Source organism: Eumetopias jubatus, unplaced genomic scaffold (assembly GCF_037043125.1).
Source record: "Eumetopias jubatus isolate StellerSeaLion01/CBP00866 unplaced genomic scaffold, mEumJub1_p1.0 scaffold_9, whole genome shotgun sequence".
NCBI classification, from domain to species: Eukaryota; Metazoa; Chordata; class Mammalia; order Carnivora; family Otariidae; genus Eumetopias; species Eumetopias jubatus.
The window spans coordinates 19,167,969-19,191,020 of record NW_028274815.1 but is presented as its reverse complement, the minus strand read 5'-3'; the positions used below and the strand labels follow the sequence as shown (position 1 = coordinate 19,191,020).

The 23,052-nt window shown below is 48.1% G+C and overlaps 1 protein-coding gene across 1 annotated transcript in view; it reads right to left on the bottom strand.

The window, feature by feature from the left end:
* KLHL29 (kelch like family member 29) overlaps positions 1 to 23,052 on the bottom strand; it is a 300,062-nt gene that overhangs the window by 223,269 nt on the left and 53,741 nt on the right. The window lies entirely within an intron of this gene.

Below are 23,052 nucleotides of genomic sequence, written 5' to 3'. Positions count from 1 at the left end.
CCAGCTTTCATGCAGGCATGGGTTCTTCAGAGAAAGAGAAGATCTTAAGGGGCCAGGACTCCTTACTGAGATGGAATAACGAAATTTTCATAATGCTTGAAGTTCACAAAGCCTCGCTCATGTGCATTTCCTGATTTACCTTTGCTCAGAAGTTTATATGAGTGGATTACTACTATTATTCCTATTTTATAGATGGAAAAACATGGCAGCTACATAAGCGAGGGAATCAGAACTGGAACTCTAGATTTGCACCTTGCATCCCATGCTTTGTTCCAAATTCTTCAGCTGCCACGACCCTGGGGCCCTGATGGATGATAATATTAGAACTGTCCTGGGTTCACTCTGCAGTCCCCACCCCTGCGCTAGATAAAAATACAGGTGTCAGTGGATATCCTCGTTCCAGTCTGGTCCTGGAGAGCCCAAACCAACCCTATGACCCGACTGGCCGCTGCCCCCTCCCCTTCTCCCGCTTCTCCGCAGCCCTGGTAGTGGCCAGGTTCCCAAGTGACCCCCTCCCCTCCCACACCAGAGAAGCCACACACTGGCCCCCATGCCTACTAGGAAACCTCTGTCAGCCCTAAGGCGGAGCCCCGTATTCTTCATTATTATTACCTTGGGGTTTCTCAAACTTTTTTTGTTATCACTCCCCCCAGCAAGAGAAAAATTCCATTCCATTCCATTTAAATTCTTTCTAACAAGTGACATTCAATTCTGAAGGGGTAAGACTTTGTTGGGGAGGGTGGCGCTGCTGAGGGGCATAAGCCATCGTGGCATCATGAGTTTTTGTGCCCTCCTTCACTCCCGGAATTGATCCATGACCCTCACCCCCGACCCTGTCCCCTTGCATGTATTCGCTGACATTCTCCAGACCCGCTGCTTCTGGACCATTTCCTCAGGGCCCAGCACTGCCACCTCCTCTGCCTTAAAAACCGCAGTTCCTCCTTCTCTCTTTTGCTCCCTGCCCCCAGCACTGTCCTTAATGGTGTGCAGTCACCTGTTCTCTATGATCTCCACTACTGCGGCCGGGGCCGGGCCTCCCCACCTCTCACCGGGATCACAGCAACAGCCCCCAGTGGCCCTGCTGTCGCCACGGGGATTGTGCTCAACCTCAGAATAGTCACGGCATTCCTGCCCTAAATCCCTCCATGGCAGGAGCCCCGGGAAACCCAGGCAAATCCAGACTCTTTCCATGCCCTGAGCTGTCCAGCCTCCACTGCCTGGGCTACCCACCCCGCGGACACCCCCAGCTCTCCTACTGTGACCACACACTTGCTTCCCTCCCTGAATCTCCTCCCACCTACCTTCACTCTTAAGGAAAACTGCTGGAAAATATCAAGTGCGTGCATGTCATCCAAAGAAGTTTCTTGATGGCCCATCTCCAGGTGCCTCTTGGCTGGTCTGGGCAAGGAGAATGGGCAGAGAAGGAAAATGGGGTGCCCACACACAGACTGATCAGTTCCTAAATTATGCCATCATAGTGTTCTGCCAGACACAAGGACTAAAACAGTTCAGAAAAAAAAAAAAATCAACCCTCTCCCCTACAAACCCACCCCCCGTTGTCTTGTTACACAGCAGACCCCTCAGCAATTGCATTAACCAGGACTCGCCTAACTGGGCCCCACCACTTAGCGCCAGCACACAAACCCTCCTCTACCCCCAGGTAATACACATGTGCTTATCCCTGGAACCGGAGCTGACAGGACCTTTGCATTTTCTGAAGACCACAAGATGAGGAGAGAGGTGGAGGTGCCAGGGGACCCCCCAGCCTGACTCGCCTGTGGTGGCATTTAAGATGCTGGCAGAGTGTGTAGCCCCTGGCACGTAGTAGATGCTCAGTAAGGCTCTGTTGAAGGAAGGAAAATGCCTACCAGACTCAACTCATTTTCTACAATTTTGCTTCACACATCTGGAAGTTCACACCATGGTTTCATGACTGGAATACAAACCAGCTTAAAAAAAAAAATCAGACATTGCTTCCAGATTTCGCTCTTATGAACAGGCTTGCATCCTCCCTTTAAATTGCAATAATTCTTTCCCAGATGTTGCTTCTCCTTCAGACCCATAAATTTAAGCTTTTCATGATGACGCTTCACATTTGCCTGGTGCTGTGGGCTCTTTGGAGAGCTTGTGCATCTTCTCTCCTTCATTAGACCACCACGCGGAGCCCGGGAGAGGCGGACAGGCGCCAACATCTCTAATTCACTGACAGGGAGGCCAGCTGCCGATACCACCAAGCTGGATTGCAGTGTGAGTGGGTTCCCCTCTCCTTCCTGCTGCTGCGAGACCTGCAGTACCCTCTTTTCCAGCACCACCCCCCGGGCTCCATGTGGGGTGGGGTATCCATAGAGGCCCCCCCCTCTGCCATGTTGGCCTCAGTGGTGCTGCCCACTTCAAACTCTGACTCAAATGTGAGCAAGTTTCTTCCCTTGGTTCTCCCTGACATTCCTGCGAGGCTGTACCATTTCAGTAAGACCTGTCTAGAATCTTGGAGTAAAACAGAACAGTAGGCCAACCGGTCGGTGGCAGCCGTGGACAGAGGAAATCGTATGTGGCCAGACAGGCTGGTTCCCCAGCTGTCTCCAGGAGGGTCTATGGCCCTGGGCAGGTTCGTCCCAGCTCCACGGGGCAGCCCCCATCTTAGCATCAACCACAGAGGAGCTCACACTCAGGAAGAGCCCACCTCAAGTCTGGACCACACAGGCAGAGCCCAAGAGAGTGGGGCCTCCCTCTTTCTTTCCACCTTCCCTGTTCCTGTTCCTTGTGAGGCCTGTCTCCTTCCTGGGGACTGGCCCTGAGGCTGTTTGTTTTAGTTCTTTGGCGGGGGAGCCTTTGACCTGTACCCTAAGCCCTCAAGTAGCTAACCACATCAGAAAACACCTGAGTCCTCCATCTGGGCCACAGCTGTCCACGTCAGGGGGCAGGAGACAGTTGTGAGGACAGAAGACACAGCCAGCAAACCCATGCACTGGATCTGGCACCTGCTAGTGCACAGGGGTCCCACAGCATCCCCTGCCCCCTGGACACCCCACTGCCCACAGCTACAGAGAGAAGTGATGGGCAAAAGTGACTTCACAGAGTAAAACACGTTGAGCTTTTAGACTCTGTGTTTCTGGTATGCTCAGGGAGACACAGAGAAACCTGACAAGCCCTTCTCCCACCTTGGAATCCCTGTGGCCTGCGTGGCACGGTCAGAGCTGCCTTCTGGATTGACATCCTAGTCCCTGTCGCAGCGGTTCAGCGGCTGGCTCGGCCTGCGTGTGGTCAAGAGCCTGTGGGAAGGGCACTCAGCACAGCCCAGGGCACCGAGGATGGGTGGCTGTAACCATTGTATAGCCATGCCTGCTAACTGAAGCACATGAGAGGGGCCCCTAAGATACCGGTAGTGCCACGTGGAGGGCTGGGACTCACACAACGTGGGGCCTTCTCTCCCGGCACCTCTCTGCAGAAGCGAGCACGCAGTAGGCCACCCACCAGCTGGCCTACTGTTCTGTTTTACCCCATGCGTGGATGGGGATCTGCCCCGGGAGGCAGTGGAAGCGGTGGGCTGACCATGGGCACAGGAACCCTGGATCCAGCGGACACTGGTCAGCTGCCACGCCCTGCCCCCTCCAGCTATGTTCCCGAACGTCCTCTGAGAGGGCAGCTTCAGCCTCTCCCCTTCCCCCACCTCGCCTCTCCCCTGCCAGCCGTTGGTCAACCCAACCCCAGGCCTGACGCCACGAAGGCTCCCATTCCCTCGCTCTACCTGGGTTCTGACCCCAAGCCTACAGGGCCAGAGTCTGAAAACCACTGCTTCCTCACCCAGTAAAAAGCTGTTTTATTTGAGTAAATTTGAGGCTGTTTCTATACTCTCAGAGGAAAAAAAAAATTGTGAAAGAAAAGCCTTTGGAGATTACAGTACTTTTTACCCAATATGATGAGTTATCCATTTAAAAATAAACCACAGACAGGCATGTTTCTCTGTACCCAGGCAGAAAGCAGTCATTACCAGGAATTTCTCTAAGTTCTCTGCTTTTCTTGGCCAATATAGAAACATCCTAGGAACTGAAAATAGAATTAGGAGCTAATTCTGTTTTCCTGATCTTTACCAACGTGTGCAGGCAAGTGGCTTGATCACGCCATGGCTTCACGTTCCACCTGAAAAAATAATAATAATAATAAAACATGGAGCCATGGCTCACCAGCTTCACGGCACTGCTGCGATCTAAACCTGCTACCGAGGAGCCGGGCCAGAGCCCAAAGCAGTCGATACAAGTGCACAGAATCACTGAGCTGCGGCCTGGCACAGCTTGATGTCCAGATACAGGCAAGAAACCCAAAGGCAAGTGCGGGTCAGTGACAAGCTCAAGGTCACACAGCTGATCATCAGGAGAGGGAGGAGCAGTGTTGGCTTCCTAAATTCTCCCCTGATCTCTTTCTCCCCCTCCTCTGTCTGCGGTTTAACTGGACCTGAAGATTCCAGGAAAGTCCCCTAGAAAGGTTAAACAACTTATCAAACCCAGTCTTCCTTCCTTCAGAAAGCCCCCCCCCCCATCTTCCTCTCTCCTCTCCAGCGAGCAGTAAATCAAATATTCCTTGCTGCATTACTTTTCAAGCTCGATGTTTCTAAATCCAAAGACATCTATAAATAATACATACTCATTTATATGTACATTTAAAAGATTAAAAAAAAGCCATAACAAAGATACCTGTAGATTCTTCTGAATACTAATGGCCTATTTAAGACACAGTGGGAGCAAACGGCTGCTACGGAGCTCAGGTAACCACAGACACGAACCTCCTTCCACTCCATCTCGGGCTGCACACTGGAGCGGGGAGCTTCCATTCGGAGCACTCCATTCACTGCTTCTCTCCCACGGTCACATTTAGCCATCTGCTTCTTCTTTTATATGTGGGACTGTGTATTTTTTTCCCTCTTCAGTTTTATATGAAACATTTAGCAATGAAGTAGCAAATAAAAATACTACATATCATCTAGAATTCATATAAAATCGTAGTTGGCTTGAACGCATCTAAAGGTTGATAAAAAGAAACACATAGATGCTTCTTAAAGGCTTATTTATATTTTATTACACATTACACACATCACATTCCATTGAGAAAATTTAGGAGTTGATGTGGTTCACTCTGTCACATGCTGGCATGGCGAAGATTAGAGAACATTCTTCGTTTGGAACACAATGCACTTGCATGCCGTTACCCCAGCCAGTGAAAATGGGCGCAAATAATCCAGCAGCACTCACTTAGTCTTTGGAAGGAAGGGTTTCTGTACCGCCCCCCCCGCCCCCCTGCCCAGAGTGTGCCCTCTCGGCCTCATTGAGCTACCCCACCCTCCACCCTGCTGATCCTCACTCCAAAGCAAGGATGTGGCTGGAGAACCACCGCCTCTCAGACAGACGCTCAGGTCAGCTAGAAGCTGGCAGAGCTGGCACCCACCCTGTCACACACCCACATGCAGAAATACAGGATGTCACAAGGCTGCGGATGCTAAGGGCTAAGTTAACAAGACTCCTGGGACTGAAAGTGGTCGGAGGTGGGAGGGCTCCAGGCTGCCGGAAGGTTCTATGTCAGGGCGAACTCTAGGTCCTGGAGGATGAGAGAATCTGCAGGGTCAGCCTGGAGACTGGAAGGTTGACGGTTGCTTTGGGGATATCAAGGCCCCCCACACCTCCAGCCTGCCCTCCCACAGAGAGAGGCAGGAGACGGAAAGTGTCAGTGGGTGACCCCCCAGGCTGGGGAAGGGGCCTCTGTTACTGCTGGTAAGGGGGGGCTCTCTTCTGTACCTCAAAACTGCCAGGGACTGCATCCTCAGCACCGGTTCTGTTGCTTGGTCTCTGGGACCCCCCTCCCCTTCTGCATAACAGGGAGACACACACTGCTTGCCACAGTAGGAGACCTTGAGTTTGCTCATCCCCACAGCACATGCCATGTCAAATGTATTTGTAGCGGGATCACTGGCTATCTGTAGGCCGTGCAGCAACCATGTATGAAAAATAGCATTGAGGAGCAAATTAAGTGGTCTGTCTGCGAGCAGCCCTTTTAGATGAGGAAGGGCTGCTGTTGACAAATCTATGAAAATTATACATAAATTATCTAAAAGCACACGGACACATGATCAGAATGAGGACCTTGATTATGGGTATTTTAAATACAACTGGATTAAATCATCTTGTCTCCCTTGAATGGAGGAATAATAATTAAGAGAAGAGGTGGGAGAAATCAATCATACCCATCACCTTCCTGACCCCCCCCCCCAAAAAAAGTCAAGAATTTTCACTTTTCAGGATGAGGATGCCTTAACACACTGAGACATCTGGGGTGTTGCCAAGAATCCTCTACAAAATGGGTTATAGGGCAGAGGGATCCAGAGAAGCTCCTGGGGGCCCTTAAAATGGGAAGAGGAAGGTAGGGAGGTCAGGGGCACCTCTCCCTGGGCAGCAGAACCCGGATGAGGATTTGAGGCGACTGGTTTATCTGGGAAGTGAATTCAGAAAGCTAGCCTAGTGGGAAATCACACAGGTAAGTGAAGAAAGCCAACACAGATTGCCCTAAATGAGCAGGACACCACTGTGGGGACCTAGACCAATCTCACTGGGGACCTCTGGGGGACAGAGCGGGGCATGTCTCAGAGGCATCCTTCCCATCCTGGGGTGCGAGGCAGCTGGAGCATCTTCCACCAACTCCCCTTTCTCCTAGGCTTAGAGCTCCTGCCAGAGAATGAACCCTCCTGGCACTCAGATCTGCCCCAAGGGGTCAGCAGAGGCTCTGGGGGTGCAGGGTTGGGGAGGATCCTGGGACAATGAAGTTCCAGCATGTGCAAACACACTATGTTGGAAACTTATAACCTCTGATTACTTGGATGGAATTCAATTTGCCACTTTCAAAAGTCTAACAAAAACAGACTACCCCCCCATGTAATCACTGAATAATATTACAATCATTTTGCGTGGAAATTGCATTATTTCCCTGATGGAAGCATAGGCTTTGCACCTCTCAGGGCTTCACCCGCTACATTACTTTTCAAAGTATGAAGTAGCAGGTTCCAATTATCTGAAAAAAATTTAAAACAGTAACAGCACAATACATAGTGTGATCCAGATGGAAAGAATACACATTTTCCAGGACAGGCACCTTGATTGGTGGCTGTAACTGTTAAACACATTTCAGGTAATATAGTGATAATGGACATTAATAGTAGCAATAGTGCTGAAGTGCTGGAATATAATCATTTCTGATTATATTACTATTTCCTTTTGTGGAACACAGTGCATATTTCCAAATGACTCTATGCTCATTAAAAGACACAAAAGCCCAGCAGCGGGTTGGCAGAAAGGTGGCTGGAAGGGGCTTGCAGTTCCTGGTGCTTGGAATGTGGGGAAAGATGGGGGCCAGAGTTCTTGGTGGGCCCAGCAGCCTCAGCACCATCCTCTGTGATCTGGCTCCATCGGAGACCTCTGCCTGTATTCGCAGACATCAGCTGCTGAACAGCCAGCAAGGAATGCCCGTATGTACAATGCAGTAAGCGGATAGGTTTTAAAGGAGAATTTGGTAAATTAAAAAAATGCTTGTTTATGCCCAAATACATGACCATCTTTCCCTTCATCTCCCATTATCCCTCAGAAAAAGGAGGTTGCCTTATCTTCAGGATGCCCGATATGTTGATTGATAAATTCTTTATCAAGAAAAGGACATCTCTTAGTGTACTCTCTCGCCTAATTTAGCAAAAACAGGTGCAGTAATTATTCTTGGGATTATGACTTCATAATTTTAGCTTTTGGATGTGACTGAAAGGTTACTTTATAAAGACACCCGACAATGCGTAATTGCTGCAAGAGATGGTGAACATTCACCTGTGAGGCAAATGGAAACAGTGTAACAATGTCACAACTCATAGGAATTGGGACTGGTGGCTTGGGACAAAATTGCAAAGGAAGGTGTAATCCCCAGATTCAGAAAGTGGCTTCTCCTGAAAATTTGGATGGAAGTAAGAATCATGAGCTCAGGAAAACTGTCAGAGGACTCAAAAAAGGGGCGCCCGGCTGGCTCAGTCCGTAGGGCACGTGACTCTTGAGCTCAGGGTCCTGAGTTTAAGCCCACGTTGGGCATGGGGCCTACTTAACAAACACACAAACAAAGCCACTCTAGTGATAAAAAGTACACTGGGAAGAGAACACTCGCTGGAGTTGAAACTGCACGCGACAGGCTTGAATGATGACTTGTGAAATCTATCAGTGGAAAAAGTCGTATTTTAAAGTTAGCCTGGTGCACCTGGGTGGCTCAGTCATTAAACGTCTGCCTTCAGCTCAGGTCATGGTCCCCGGGTCCTGGGATGGAGCCCCGCATCGGGCTCCCTGCTCAGTGGGAAGCCTGCTTCTCCCTCTCCCACTCCCCCTGCTTGTGTTCCCTCTCTCACTGTGTCTCTCTCTGTCAAATAAATAAAATCTTAAAAAAAAAATAAAGTTAGCCTGTTATAGATTCTGTCATTTTAAAAATGTGTAACTAAAGCAATTAATTATGTATTTTAAGTATATGGTAAGTTATCTATACTACAACAATATATTCTATGTCTGTGGATCATACTATAGATGTGGACATCTATATTCCAAAAAATTCATATATTCAGGCTGCCTAAAGAGGCTTTTTTGGAGACCTTTTCTTTGGGAAAGTGGGGAATATCTTATATTTGGGTGGAAAGTTAGTTTTCTTAGCACTGTAGAGGGGTGGTCACCATCCTGCCAAAGGCCTAATTTAATCTGCAAATCAAAGCCATCAGGGAGACTAGACAATATTCAGTTCAACAATTCCTTCCTTGTAGGGATGCGAAAACAGAGGCCAGAGAACTCTCTGTCCTACCAAGGAATCCTTAAATGAAGAAGTGAAACCTACAAGAAAATCTAGAAAATCTGAACATGGCTTCGCCCATGGATACCCCATGTGGCAGTGGTTCGGCCTAAGGCTCTTCATCGGTCAAGTGAGGGTAATTTGGGGCTAACCTCAAAGAATCTACCTGTAGCGGGTTATTCTAGAGCACTGCGGTGCTTGCCTTCTTTTCAGGAGGTTTTCCCTCTGGATCACAGACCAGCTTGCATTTCCGAAGTCCTGCCAGAACCCTACCACTGCCTAAAAAAAAAAAAAAAAAAAAAAAAAAAAATGACGACACAATTATTGAAAAATTTATCTAAACATGAAAATGTATGTCCGGTCTTCTTTTCAAATGGGAGGAATCTGCTGAAAGGTGCCAGGCAGGAGTGGTCTTCTGATCCTACCACGGTCTATCACCCTGAGCCTCCCCAGGTAACAAACTTCTCCCCTCTGGCCTGGAGCAGTCCCTTCCGTCTGCAATCCTCGGCCTCCGGCTGTTCATGCCTGTCGGTGCTGGGCTGGGGCTGCCCACTGGACCGCCCATCCTGATGGAAGCGGGGACTGCTGTTACTAGAAGGGGAGAAAGCCGGATCTGCACCCGCTCACAATGCAGCTCTGGGTGCTGAGACCCACTCTAAATTTTATGAGTCATGCAGATCCACTTTCCCCCCCAGCAAAGATGGAGGAGGAACGGTGCATGTGATGATGGGGTGTGGTGTCCTGATGGAGGAGTTACACGAGGTTCCTGGAGGTCCACTGTAAGTCCCAGACAGCAAAGAACAATTTGGAGTTCCTAGAAGCATGCTTCTCTCAAGTGTTTGTCTTTCAATGGGGTATTTCAGCCACATAGTGCCTAAAAATTAACAGCTCCATGAGAACTCCTAATCGGGAAGGATTAAGCTGGCTACCTCAAGGCCACACTCCTCAGAGCTGCGGGCGTGGGATTCCTGGAGAAGCTGCAGGAAGTGCTGGAGTGTATGAATTATGAATTAAGACCCTGTGGATGCTCAAGTCTTGTTCAAGAGCCCAGGTTCAAAGGGGAGACAGGAAGAACCACATCTCATGCTTGTCTACGAGCCCAGTCTCAGTCAGTCCTGGCTCCCCCACGTACTAGTCATGTGATGTCGAGCCAGCCTCATGACTCCTTTGCCTTGGTCTCCTCAGCTGTAAAATGGGGTAACCAGAGCACTTCCGCCATTCGGTTGTTGGGAGAGCAAATGAGGTCATTCAATGGAGTACTCAGACACCTGCCTGAGGCATGGTAAGTGTTCGTGATTTTTGTTTTATCTCGTCCGCGACCAGAATGATCTTCCTAAGACACAAATTTGGATTCCTTCAGTGGCCTCCCACTGAATAGGTAAAATCTGAAACACTTGGCACGGTTTCTCTGGTCCTGACCCCATTCTAGTGACTTCCGCCCTTACTGCTTGTGGTGCTTCCTGAGCGTGCACTGCGTTGTCTCACATCTTTGTGCCTTTCCGCAGGTGCCGTCTCCACCTGCCCTGTCTGTCCCTCATCTTCTGCTTGGCCAGCTCCACTGTGTGTGCTAAGTGCCCGTCCTCTGGGCTCCTGCGGTTACCATATGCAGTTACTGAGGTACCTTGTACTCTATTCACATTTTGGACCAGATAATTCTTTGTGGAAGGGGCTGTCCTGTGCAATGTTAGGATGGTTAGCAGCATTCCTGGCCTCTACCCGCTAGATGCCAGTAGCAGCCTCTCTCCCTTGCCCCCAAGTTGTGACAATCAAGAATAACTCCAGACATGGCCTACCATCCCCAAGGTAGAAAAGGGGATAGAATTACCCTTGGGTGATAGCCACTGCACTAGACTATAAGCCCCTGGGACCCCTAGGCTATAACTTACTCATTTCTGTATCACTGGGGCCTGGTCCGGTAGTTGGCAAATAGTAAGTGCTCAATAAATGTCCATTGAAAAAGAAAGAAGGAAATAAAATGTATTTATGCTCATAACATAGTAAATACCTGCCCCCCCTACCCAAGATGAGACAGGCATGTGGGATCAAATAATGAATAAATGAACAAGACAGCGTTTGATCAATCACTAAACACACAATAAGAGTGTTGAACAAACAAGTGCCTCTCATCATTTCAATATCTTAAAGAAAAATGTCAACCCCCATTGCCTCTCAGTTTCCCCACTAACTGACCTATTCAGGTGTTCTGCAACCCAGTGAAACTTCTGCAGGAGTTACCTGGGTTTTCTGTCTGCTTCCCTTACCTGCCATTCCCTCCTGAGCCCATTGTTCTGTCTCCAGCTCTCAGGCTAAGGGCACCAACCCCTCTCCCTGTCGCTAAATCCGGTGGAATGTTTCCACTCTCCAGCTCATTTGCTCTGTCGGAAGCCTTCAACACTGACGACCACTCCTGGAAGGCGTGGTTGATAGTGTGATATTTAGTAACGGCCGTGGGTGGGCACCAACCCATCCCAGCACATGTGCTGACCAGTCAGAATGGCCACGGGGTATCAGCGACCAGGTCCACTGGGCTGTGTGTACAGGCTGACCAGTCTCCCATTTCCCCCCCAACCCCCGTGGCTATTAAGTATCAGAGTCCCTTGAAGATTTTTCCCAGGCTCCCTTCTTTTTACTTGATTCTCTCCCCCTGGATAATGTAAGCAATGCTCAAGGCTTCAGGTACCCTCTCATGCTGACGACTCCCCAAAGCATATGACTTGCAGTCCCCACCTCTCCTCTGGGCTCCAGATCTGTACATGTCCCTTGCTTACCTGTCACCTCTAATTTGATGTCTCAAAGGCAACTCAACCTATCAGGCTCCTTCCTCTGACCAAAACAAAATACAAAACCAAGCACAACAAAAAACCCAGGGGACTTCCCCAGTGCTGCGGATCTCAGTAGATAGCACCTCTAACGCTCCCTCTCATTGTATGAACTTGACACCTAGCCATCCTGCAGGTTCTCTCCCTCCCTAAATACCTTTCAGCACTCCTTCTGAAAGATCTTTTATCTCCATCTAGTCTCTTTACCTCCATTACCACTTTCCTCTCTTGCAGTAGGCCTTCTACTTGCTCTCCCTGAATCTTTACTTGTTCTTCTCTGATCTGTTCTCATGTTGCTGCCAGAGAGATTTGTCTCAAAATGCAAATCTGCTTCTTTTTCTCCCCATGCTTTAAGCCTTCCTCATTAGCTTCAGACAGACTGGAGCTCCAGCATGGCCCCAAGCCTGTGCATGGACTGGTTACCGCCTCATCTTCCCCTCCCCTCTGTTCTCCTCTACCCACCACCACACTGGCCTTCTTTAAGTTTCTAGAATGTTCCATACTCCTGCCCTAGGGCCTTTCTGTGTGCTGTTTCCTCTCTCTCTCTTCACCTGGTTATGCTGATTCAAATCCCAAATCAAGCCTCAAGCCTTCCTTGACCTGAGACTATATCACATCCCTGTTTGTGGAGCTATGAGAATATGTCTTTCCTACAAACACCAGTGTTCATAATTTATGTTTGTGATTATATGATTTATTTCTGTCTTCTTAGCCTAGAGTGTTAAGTCCTAACAGGTAGAGACTATGTCCACTTTTGTTTACCTCTGTGTTTCTAGCCCAGGGGTCAGCAAACAATGGTCTTTGGGCCAAATCCAGCCCCTTCCCTGTCTTTGTCCATAAAGTTTTATTGGAACAAAGCTACACCCATGCATTTATGTATTGTCTATGGTTGCTTTCCCCTTACAAGAGTTGGGTAGTTACGACAAAGACAATATGGCTCTCAAAGCCTAAAATATTTACTCTACAGTAAACGTCTGCCAGGCCCTGCTCTAGTCAGAACACCAGCACCTAGCAGAAAGCAGACATTCAATACACATTTGTTAAATGAATGAGTAAACGGGTAAGCTGAAAAAATGAGCTTCTGATATATGTCTTGGTGTCTGCCGAGTGAGTATCTCAAATAAGCTCTCTCTAGGGCAATGCAGGCCACCTGCAGACCTGTGTTGGAGCCCATAGGGGCTGGTATTAATGTGCTGACTCTCATTCTCTTCTTTAGGAGCAGGATTCCTAAAATTTTCTTTGGATTCCCTGCCAACAGGTCACTCTAGGCAAAGAGGGGGCCTTTCATCTGACTACAGGGCCTTTGCTCTTGGTGCTTCAAAGCCCGAGAAGCTCTCATTGCCTATCCCACATCAGCCAGACCCTGTCACAATCCTATGACAGCCCTAAAGGAAGAAAAGGGAATTCCAGAGCCACCCCCAACCTCAGGGACACTGCGGGGACTGCATGGGTCCAGAGAAGTCTCAAACACCCTGTGGGGACTCTGGGTGGGGAAGGAGCCCAGAGCCACACCAAAACCCCTAAAGGGACAAAACCAAAGCACGGAACCAAAAGAGAGAACTAATAGCTCCTGGCTCTCTCTCTTCCTAGCCCAAACCTCCAGAACTCTGCAGCTCAAGGCTACCACTACCCACAGGAAAGGATTGCCTTAGTCACTCAGGCCCCCAAAGACCTGGCATTTCCTCATTCAGAGCCCACTTTGAGTTCAGCCTTTGGTCACACATTTTCCTATAGTGGTCCCCGGGTTTGCATGAGGCTCCCTGCCTCTATACCCTGCGCTATCTCAGAGCAGGGCCTGCTTTATGCTTCTCTTGCCTGTCACCACCCCTTCCAGCTCCAACCCCTGGATCAGGCAGGCACAGAGAAAGGCACACAGGAGGGTCTCAGCAAACACCTAGGAAAGGCAAATTGGCTCCAAACCGCACTGCTTCTGACACCTGAGAGGCTGATCGCCGCCACCCAGCTCCCTTCTGCCTGCGCCTGCTTCTTCTATGGCATGCCTGACCTGGAGTGACCCTGCCTCCCTCCTCCCTCTGCTCAGCGGCGTCCCAGCTGGGCCCTGTCAGCACATTTCAAACCAGCCTGGGTGCATCCACTGTCCAGGCCTGTAGGCTGATTGGCAGGAAGCTTCTGGAACTGCCATCCTGGTAAAATGTCAAAGCCAAAAAGTAGCCACTTTTTTTTTTTTTTTTTTTTTGATGGGGGAAGACTGCAGAATTTTAATACTCATCAGTAAGTTGTAGAAAACTCCCCAAGCAGTGATAAAGCTGGATTCAGGCTGAAGCGTTAAATGTGGCAGGAACAAAAAATGCAATGTGAGCATTTACACCAAAGCGCAAATAGCCAGAAACCCACAGAGTTGGTGCGGGAGAATGTTTCCGGCTCTTCACTCATGGGTGCTAGACGCATGCATCACGTGGCTTTACTAGAAAAAGAGTTTCACATTTAGTTCTCAGATGTTTTGTTAAGATCCACGGAAAAGAGAACGAATACTCCTGAGCAAAGCTCAAAGCACTGCTCCAAATATTCTAGAACATCCTCTTTGACCTGCGTCTTCCCGGGTCCCTGGTACGGCTCCATGAACACCTGGGCACTAAAGGGACCCCACTGGGGGTTCTGTGGAGGCAGCTCCCTCTCAGGCCTGTCTTAGCCACTGCCCCCACTGCATTAAGGGCTCAGGGTCCAAAGTCTTCCCAGCCTTGGCTTCTCCATTTAAAAACATGAAGAGGATGCTGGCTCCTGTCATCCATCATGCAGGAATCTGCTCAGAAAAGGAATCCTTTGAAACAGGCTTGGTGGCTGTATGAGTCTGCTAGGGCTGTCATAACAAAATACCATAGACTGGGGGGCTTAAACAACAGAAATTCACTTTCTCAGAGTTTTGGAGGCTGGAGGTCCAAAATAAGGTGTGGGCAGTTCTGGTTTCTCTGGGGGCCTCTTGCCTTGGCTTACAGATGGCTGCCTTCTTGCTGTGTCCTCACACAGTCTTTCCTTTACATGTCCACATCCCTGGTGGGTCTCCGTGGATCTAAATTTCCTCTTTTTGTAAGGACACTACATGACCTCACTTAACCTCAACTACTTCTTCAATGTCTATCTCCCAATACTGTCTGCCACATTCTGAGGTACCGGGGTCTAGGGCTTCGACATACCAGTTTTGTGGGGGTACACAATTCAGTGTGTAACAATGGCTGACAAATGCACCAAACAGCATGTGTTATCTTATCCTAGCAGAATTAGGGAAAGTGGGAGGCCCCCCTTCTGTGGACACTTCACCAAACGGCACACTTGTCTGCCCTCAGAGGAAGTTTTTGAGCAGAAAGATGAATAAAAATCATAATGAAAATATCTCCCGTTAACTGGATTTCCATTTATTTATTTGCTTTTTACAAAGACCTCACTAAAAACAGACAAATTAATGATGACAATAGCAGTAACAGTTAATAGCAGACCAACCAACCGCCAACCATACCAAGCAAAGCCGCAAACACATTTAACTTAAAAATAGCTTGAAGTTGACCGGAATGTCACTCCGAGCTACAATACCCAGCATTTATAAAACGTATTAGTTAACCTTTCTAGAGAGCACTGTAAGCCAGTCACAAGGGACCACGGACTATCTATCAACGGTCTGATTTTGCAGGAGAACCAAAACTTTTTCACCAATTATTGAAGAGACGAAAATTAGACAACACTCCTACCAAATGGAGCCCAACCCGAGAAGAGGGAAGAGTCTGGTCTGGAAGTACCACAGGGTGGTCTTCTTTCATTCACAGTAAATGTGTCTCCAGAGACACATTACTGTGGAGACACAGTAAATGTGTCTACAAACCGATGGAACACAGGGTATGGACGTGAGGAAAAAATAAATGTTCCTCCGCCTCTCGTTTCTACAAGTGGTCAGACTCAGCATAAAACCCTCAGCTCCATCAGCAGGAGTGTCCGGGGGATGCGGCGCTGGGCACCGATTGGGAGGCGGCTGGCTGTTCGTCCACCTTCTACACCGGGCCCTTGGCATGGTGTCTGGCAGGCAGTGGGTTCCCGGAAATACTTGTTATATGGAATTATAGAAACATTCATTGCAGAAGAGACCTGGGCAAGGGGAAGACTGCTGAAAAATGCAGGAATGTAGGGAGAGCAAAACTCACAGAGAAGCTCGGAGCAGAGCATTCTACCAATCCTGAGCGACTGTGCAAATCAATCATTATTCAGTTTTCTGATACGATTATAAAAGGAGGTGGAATAAAGTGGAATAAGTAACTGCTTTAACATGTGTAACCTGCATCTTTTCAAAAATGAGCTCCGGATTTTGTAAGGGGTGTATATCAAAGTTATAGAAGACATCAAGACGAGGCATCCTCTAGACCAATTTAAAACCTGGGGTGGGGATTTAAATAAAATCCAGCCTACGAAGCATAAAAACAAACTTATTTTTTTAAAACAATTACTCTGTGAAATAAAGAATAAACATACTAGGTTGTTCTTTTACTGAGCTCACCCTACGATATGATTCAAGCAGTCTCCGTCACCATGTGAGTGGGATGGGAGGAAAGGGGAGGCAGGAAAGTGGCTGAAACACAAGGGTAAGAAGAAATGTTGCAGCCCGAGCATAAAGGGCTTGGGCATGAGGTTAAGGATTTTGCATTTTCTCCTTCAGCCAGGGAGGAGACAACAGAGGTTTTGAAGGAATAAGTGACACATCAAATTTGAATTTTTCAAAAGACGACTCACCGATGAAAAGCCCCTAATGAAAACAGTAGCCATCAGCCGAAACAAATACAAAACAATTAGGCCTTACACAGGATCTTCCAAGCAGGCATGTTCTCCTGATTTGCTGTCTTCAATGACCAGTAGACAGTGAGTGAGCCACTGGTCTCATGCTTAGGGCTTGCTGTCCTGATTTCAAACGCTATAAATTCTCTGCAACATAAATTCCCTTCAAACGCTGTTCTAAAACATCTTCCTTTTTAAAGAGTAAATGCAGGTCCGGTAAAAAATGCTGCAGTTTGCCAGTCCTAAGAGTAAACCTGAATTTTCTTCACCAAAGGGGAAAAAAACCCCTAAAATACCAAGTCCTTCTCATTTTATGATCTTGCTTTTTTCTAAATATTCATATAAGCTGACCTTTTCAAGGCATCGCCTGGAACTGAAAACATGCTCATAATAAATTGTGTTTCTCTGGCTTAATTGAAACAGTGTCTTTGCCACGAGTCAGGGGCACTGGTTTTCATTTCTCAGGGTGGCTGGGGAAGCAGAGTTAGTGAGGCATCACGGGGCTACTGGTACCTGGCAGGGGCTCTGGTTCTAGGGGAAAGGTCCACTGCACACTCCCAGCAAGGATCCTGTGTGTGTGTGTGTGTGTGTGTGTGTGTGCATGCACGTGTGTATACAAGACCCTCCTCCTGCATTTCCCATCTTTGAATCCTCCGAAGTGCTTTCCTGGGATTGTAACCAGGGACCAGGGACACCATTGGCAGCCTGGGGAAGCCTGTGGACACCTTTCAGAATAATGCATTTGAATGCATAAAATAAAGCACATGGGATGATGAAGGAGACCAACTTTGTTTAAGTATAGCTTTCAAAATACTAAAAACCAAAATGTTAATGTGGTAGTAAATGTCCTTCCTTTTCAGTGCATTAAATAATAAACTCTGGTGTCATGTCTAAAACCACCCTAATTTCAGAGCAGTGATGAGTGCAAATGATATTTTGGGGCATGTGCAACAAGGATGAAAATGTCTGTGATCCTACTTGTGACAAAGTCACGGGTCCTGCTTACTACTACCGTGGTTCGTTGCCTACATTCATAAATCGAAGAAAATGCTAACTTTCACTGGAAAGAAAAGACACATTCCCCCCCATTCATATTCACAGACTTCCTGCACTAGACCAAGTATAGAAAACAATTAACCCAATAAATGTGCCATGTAATGCTCTAAGGTGGGGATGCTGTTGCGCAACCCTATTTAATCTCAGAGCACCTCTCTTAAAGTTTCTGGGAACACTGAGGCTCCAATGCTATGGTGTGAAGATTTAATGAGAAGTTCCTGCCCTTATTTTTGAATGTTTAAGAAAGAGGCAATAAACGAAGAGATTAGGAGCTGGTGAATCTACCTAAGGCCTCGACAGACACCCTGTGGTCATTCGGGCCCCTGTGACATGCTCCTACAAGGACGTTTCTGAGACTCTGGAGGGGAAACGGGGCAGTGTGCTTCGCCCACCAGGAAGCACTGTTCCAGCTGGAAGGACTGCCACTCGGGAATGGCATTATTTCGCATTTTCAGGCGCAGCCACTGTGGGCTGGAATCCTGGTTCAGCCATTACTAGCTGTGGGACTTTAAGGTCATGTTTCTTTTCTGTGTGTCCATTTCCTTATTGGCAAATGGGCATCTCTCTCTCTCTCTCTCTTGAGTTTCAGAGGCAGAGGTCAGTGATTCATCAGTTGCATATAACACCCAGGGCTCATTACATCAAGTGCCCTCCTTAATGCCCATCACCCAGTGACCCCATCCCCAGGGCATCTCTTTTTTAGACAGTTTTGTAAGGAGGGCATGAGATGATACTACACATCAATGCTTAGAACAGCCTGGTACATAGTAAGCATTCAATAAGTGCTAGCCATTTTTATCATTTATTGTGGCCCCATCTCAGGCCATGATGGCGCCTTGGTTCCTACACTAACGTTTCCTCCTTCATCCTCCAAGTGTCTGAAAGGAGGCAAAGGCCTAGAAACAGGGGGTGGGTTCTTTTCCAGAGTCCTTACCTGGCACAGAGGAAAATGCTACACCTCACAGTTTTGTTTTGTTTTTTTTTCCAATAGTATTTCTGAAAAGGTCTCAATATGGGAGATGCACTATAAGCCAACAAAATTCTGAAGCTTCAGAGAAATCCTACCTTTTGGCCCTAGGCTGGCCACTGCTGCATTTTCTGTCACCTTACACAGCATGGGTAGTTCTGGGGGCCAAAGACACAACCAGAAATACATGAAGATCAAGTTGTGCTTGGGTTATATTAACCAGCTGATAATGGCAGGGGTGAGGGAGTGTTTGTCACACAATCCCCAGAGACACTGGACCCTCATGTCAGTAAGAGAACACTGTAGGTGTAGATAAACACTTCAAAAATTTTACTTTTACTTATTTTTTTGTGAAACACACACATTATAAAAGGAGACAACACAGTTCTTGTTCTTTAGAAGTTTACAATCTCTCAGGGGAGACAAACCCAGACATGGAAAGACATAAAAATGCACAAAGAAACTACAGTCCCCCAGTACAAATGGGGTGGTTACACAGAAGCGCAGTGCTAGGGCTCTGGGGTGGGGGATTCTGTGACTGTCTCCTGAACACAGCCTCCTGGATCTCCTCAAGTTCCACCCACCTGGAGACGGAGAGAAGAATCCTTCAAAGGGAAGACAGTACCTCAGGCTTGAGGGATATGTTTTGTTTTATTTTATCCTGCGACCTTTGTAAATGTGTTTGTATCACTTTTATAGTTAATAATATGAACGTACCACACCTCGGCAAATAAGAACAAAGGGAGTGGCTCTTTTCCAGGAGGGCTGTGACAGGACTTACTCTCTCCCAGCTTGAGAGTGAAAATATTGAGGACATGAAGGGTGGTGATAGTGAGAGTAAAGAGGGTAGTCGCCCTCCAAGCGCCATTCCCAGAACTATTTAACTTTTCTGAACCTCAAAGCCCACAGAGGGGCCATAAGACTGCCTTGGACAAAGGGGCTGGGGGCAGGAGGCTGCAGCCTTGGCTGAGAACTTGCAAGGCACATGCAGGGTTACCCAGACCCTGGGACACAGGTGCAGCCCTGATGGGAGAAGTTGTGCAAACTGCAGTAAATGTTTGCCGAAGGAGTGAACGCAGAGAGGCAGGCTGCCTCAAGGGGAGCTAGACCAGTCTTTAGGGAAAGCCAGGACAAGAAAGATGGCAAGAACTCAGGCTTGCTGAACTCTGTGTCCCAGGCTCGGCTCGAAGCCTTTACGTGCGTTAACCCAGTGAACTTTATGGGACAGGGCACTGGAACGCTCCTCCTATTAAGATGGGGAAACTTGAGGCACAGAGCTGTTAAGCCGTTTGCCAAAGCCCACACAGCCAGTTGGCTGTGGAGTCAGGATTCAAACCCACTCATCTGCCTTCAAAGACTAAAAAAGTTACTTAATTTATGTGAAGTGAAAGAATCCAGTCCCTAAAGACCACATATTATATGATTCAGTTTGTTTGGTATGTCCATAATAAGGAAATCCACAGAGACAGAAGGTCCATTAGTGGCTGCCAGGGGTTGGGGGAAGAAGAGAATGGGGGATGGGTGCTAACAGGTGTGGGTTTCTTTTTGGGGTGATGAAATTATTGACCGTGGTGACAGCTGCACATCTGTGTGAATATACTGAAAACCACTGAATCATATACCTCCAATGGGCAAACTGTATGGAAGGTAAATTATATCTTAATAAAGCAAACCAGAGAACACAACTCTCCTTTCACTGGGGGCCTAGGGAGACAACTCAACTTGGCTTCAAAGGGAGCCAGATGAAAAAATGGGAGGAAGGTGTGTTTTCCTTAGAGTCTTCCAGTATCGACGCAGCTAACTGAACCCTCAGGCCTGGGGCTGGGGCAACCCCTCCTGTTCTGCAGGGAAGGGGGGCCCAAAGATCCACTGCACAGGGGACCCTGGCCTCCGCTCTGTCCTCACAGCACAGCCACCACACAGCACTGTCAGCTTATTAAATATGAATTAAGAAAACGTAAGATCTGCCTACTGAAATTGAAGCTAGGGAAAAACAACCCTCAGCCTTCACATGATCCCGCAGAGCAGGCGAACCATCTTCACCCGATGGCACATCTTGCCCGAGCAGAGCGGCCGGCGTGACCCGGGAGATCCTGGGAGAGTCCTGTTCTGTCTCACCAAGAAGCCAGACGGAAGCTGGACAGCAAGGCCGGCGCCCGATTCATGATTAACTTGCTTGTGTTCTCCCCACTTGTGCTCTGAATTGTGGGATTGTTTTCCCTGGTATTTGTCACATTGAGGACATAAGCCTTTTAATTGGAGAGCGAGCAGACATGCAGCTTGAGATGTCAAAAGACTGTCTTTGTTGAGAAGTGTCTCCGTGAGGCAGGAGTCTGCAAGTGAATGGCTGTATCCCTGAGTCAGCTGGTGAGCCTGGCTTGAGCACAGAACCGAACCAGCCAGAAGAATGGAAGATTCAGTTTATGCAGAACTTTGCTAGATGGCCCCAGGGGGCTGACTTCTGCATTAGATTAGGCCCTGCGGGGCTCCAGAAAGTTGAACCCAGGTGCATGGGCTTGTCTGAGAGGTTAAATATTTGTGTCCTAAGGTTGATGGTTCCCAACTAACTGCCTCCTTGGGGCACTCTGTGCCCTATAACTTTGAGGTGCCCTTTCCACTGTGACCCTGAGCATGACCATGTGACTTGGCCTGGAAAAGTACAGGTACATTTCTACTTCCTCTCTCACTTCTCAACAAAGGCTGGAAGAACATGCTGGCCAGACTTGCTGGAGGATGAGAGGCAAGCCTACCCAGCCAGAGATTTGTGAGCTGAGCCCAAGTCTGAGAGAGTCCAGCTAAGATAACACAGCCACCTAAGTGGCCTGCAGCTGCCAACAGAAGCATGGATGAACCCAGCTAAGACAGAGGAACCAGCCAACCTACAGACTAGATGAGCAATACTAGATGTTCACTGTCTTTTTCTCTCTCTCTTTCTTTCTTTTTTTCTTTCTTTTCTTTCTTTTTCTTTTTCTTTCTTTCTTCCTTTCTTTTTTCTTTCTTTCTTCCTTCCTTCCTTCCTTCCTTCCTTCCTTCCTTCCTTCCTTCCTTCCTTCCTTCCTTCCTTTCTTTCTAGAGAGAGGGAGAGAGCATGTGTGCATGAACAGGGGTGAGGAAGGGTGGGCACAGAGGGACAGGGAGGGAGAGAGAGAGAGACTCTTAAGCAGGCCCCATGCCCAGCGCAGAGTCAGACATGGGGCTCAATCTCACGACCTTGAGATCATGACCTGAGCCAAAACCAAGAGTCAGAAGCTTAACGGACTGAGCCACTCAGGCGCCCCTAGATGTTGCCTTAAGTCACTGAATTTTGGGGTGACTTTGTTGTACAACCCTATTGGGTCAATGGGTCACTGATACATCCAGCCAGTACGTGGTAGTTGGAGATAATCCACGGTAGATGGAGATCATCAATCCCAGACCCTAAAGGATTCAGAGTCTAGTTCTAGAGGCCCTTTTGGACATACAGATACGTGGACCAGCTAACCGAAGATCTCTTGAAGAAAGAGAGCTTGGAGAAGACATGTCATGGGGGCCAGCCAGGCCAGATATGAGCTCTTGGAGTAGGAAAGGCAGTAGAATTTACAGACTCTGGAACCAGACAGCCTGGTTTCAAATCCTGGTTCGACCACGTCCTGGGTCATCTTTGTGAACTTACTTAATGCATGAAACCATAAACTGGCCCGATCAACATCCATTCAACCCTACTCCTGATGTGTCTTCCTGTATTTCAAAGTCAAGAAAGCTAAAACGGCATACTCCTTCACACCTCCAGGGATCTAGATGTGTGTAAGATTCTACCCAGAAGGCGTGCTTGGATATGATCTGAGAGGCGAAGGAAATGAGGTGGGGCCATATGGCTGTAGATTCTGCTCTTCTCCTGCCAAGCAGAGGTGAGGAGACCAGCCACCAGCTTTGCGGATGTGTTGGGAAGCAGAGTACCCACGTAGCAGATGCAATTCTGAAGCCAACAGTTGCAGTGACCCCTCCTGGTCCCTGGATGGCAGCAAAGGTGGGCGTTCCTGAGGTCTGCAGTTCCCACAGTGGGGGTCCCGAACCCCAGGCTTTCCTCTACCGTCAGAATACAGCTCTGCCGTGCTGTGTTGCCAAGATCCTGCGTATCTAATGATTTTGGAAACTCCTAATCCCCTCTATTAGTCTTTCCTTAAATAGCCAGAGAAGCGTCTGTTTTCTGGCTCCTAAACTGTAATGGATACACTTAATCTCTCTGGACCTTAGTTTCCTCGTCTGTAAAGGGATACTGACACTTTATGCCTCAAAGGGTTGTCATAAGGATTCACTTAGTTAATCCAGTTAGGCAATTAGAACAGTGCCTGACATACGGAAAACATTTAAATTCGGTTTTGGAAAACTGGTGTCCTGGTGTCAGGGCACCCAGAGTTGACAAATTGTGGGAACTGCAGGACATCCAGTGACATTCTGATGTGGGGACATTTTTCTAGGCTCCTTGCATGTCTGGTGGATCTTCCAGGGATGAGGAGGTTGTTGGTATACTGATTGGGTTTGGATATTTTCAAAGGTTTGGGCATTACATCGTTTCACTCTTTGTGGCCTGGGTCACTTCTAGGCATAAGATGTCTT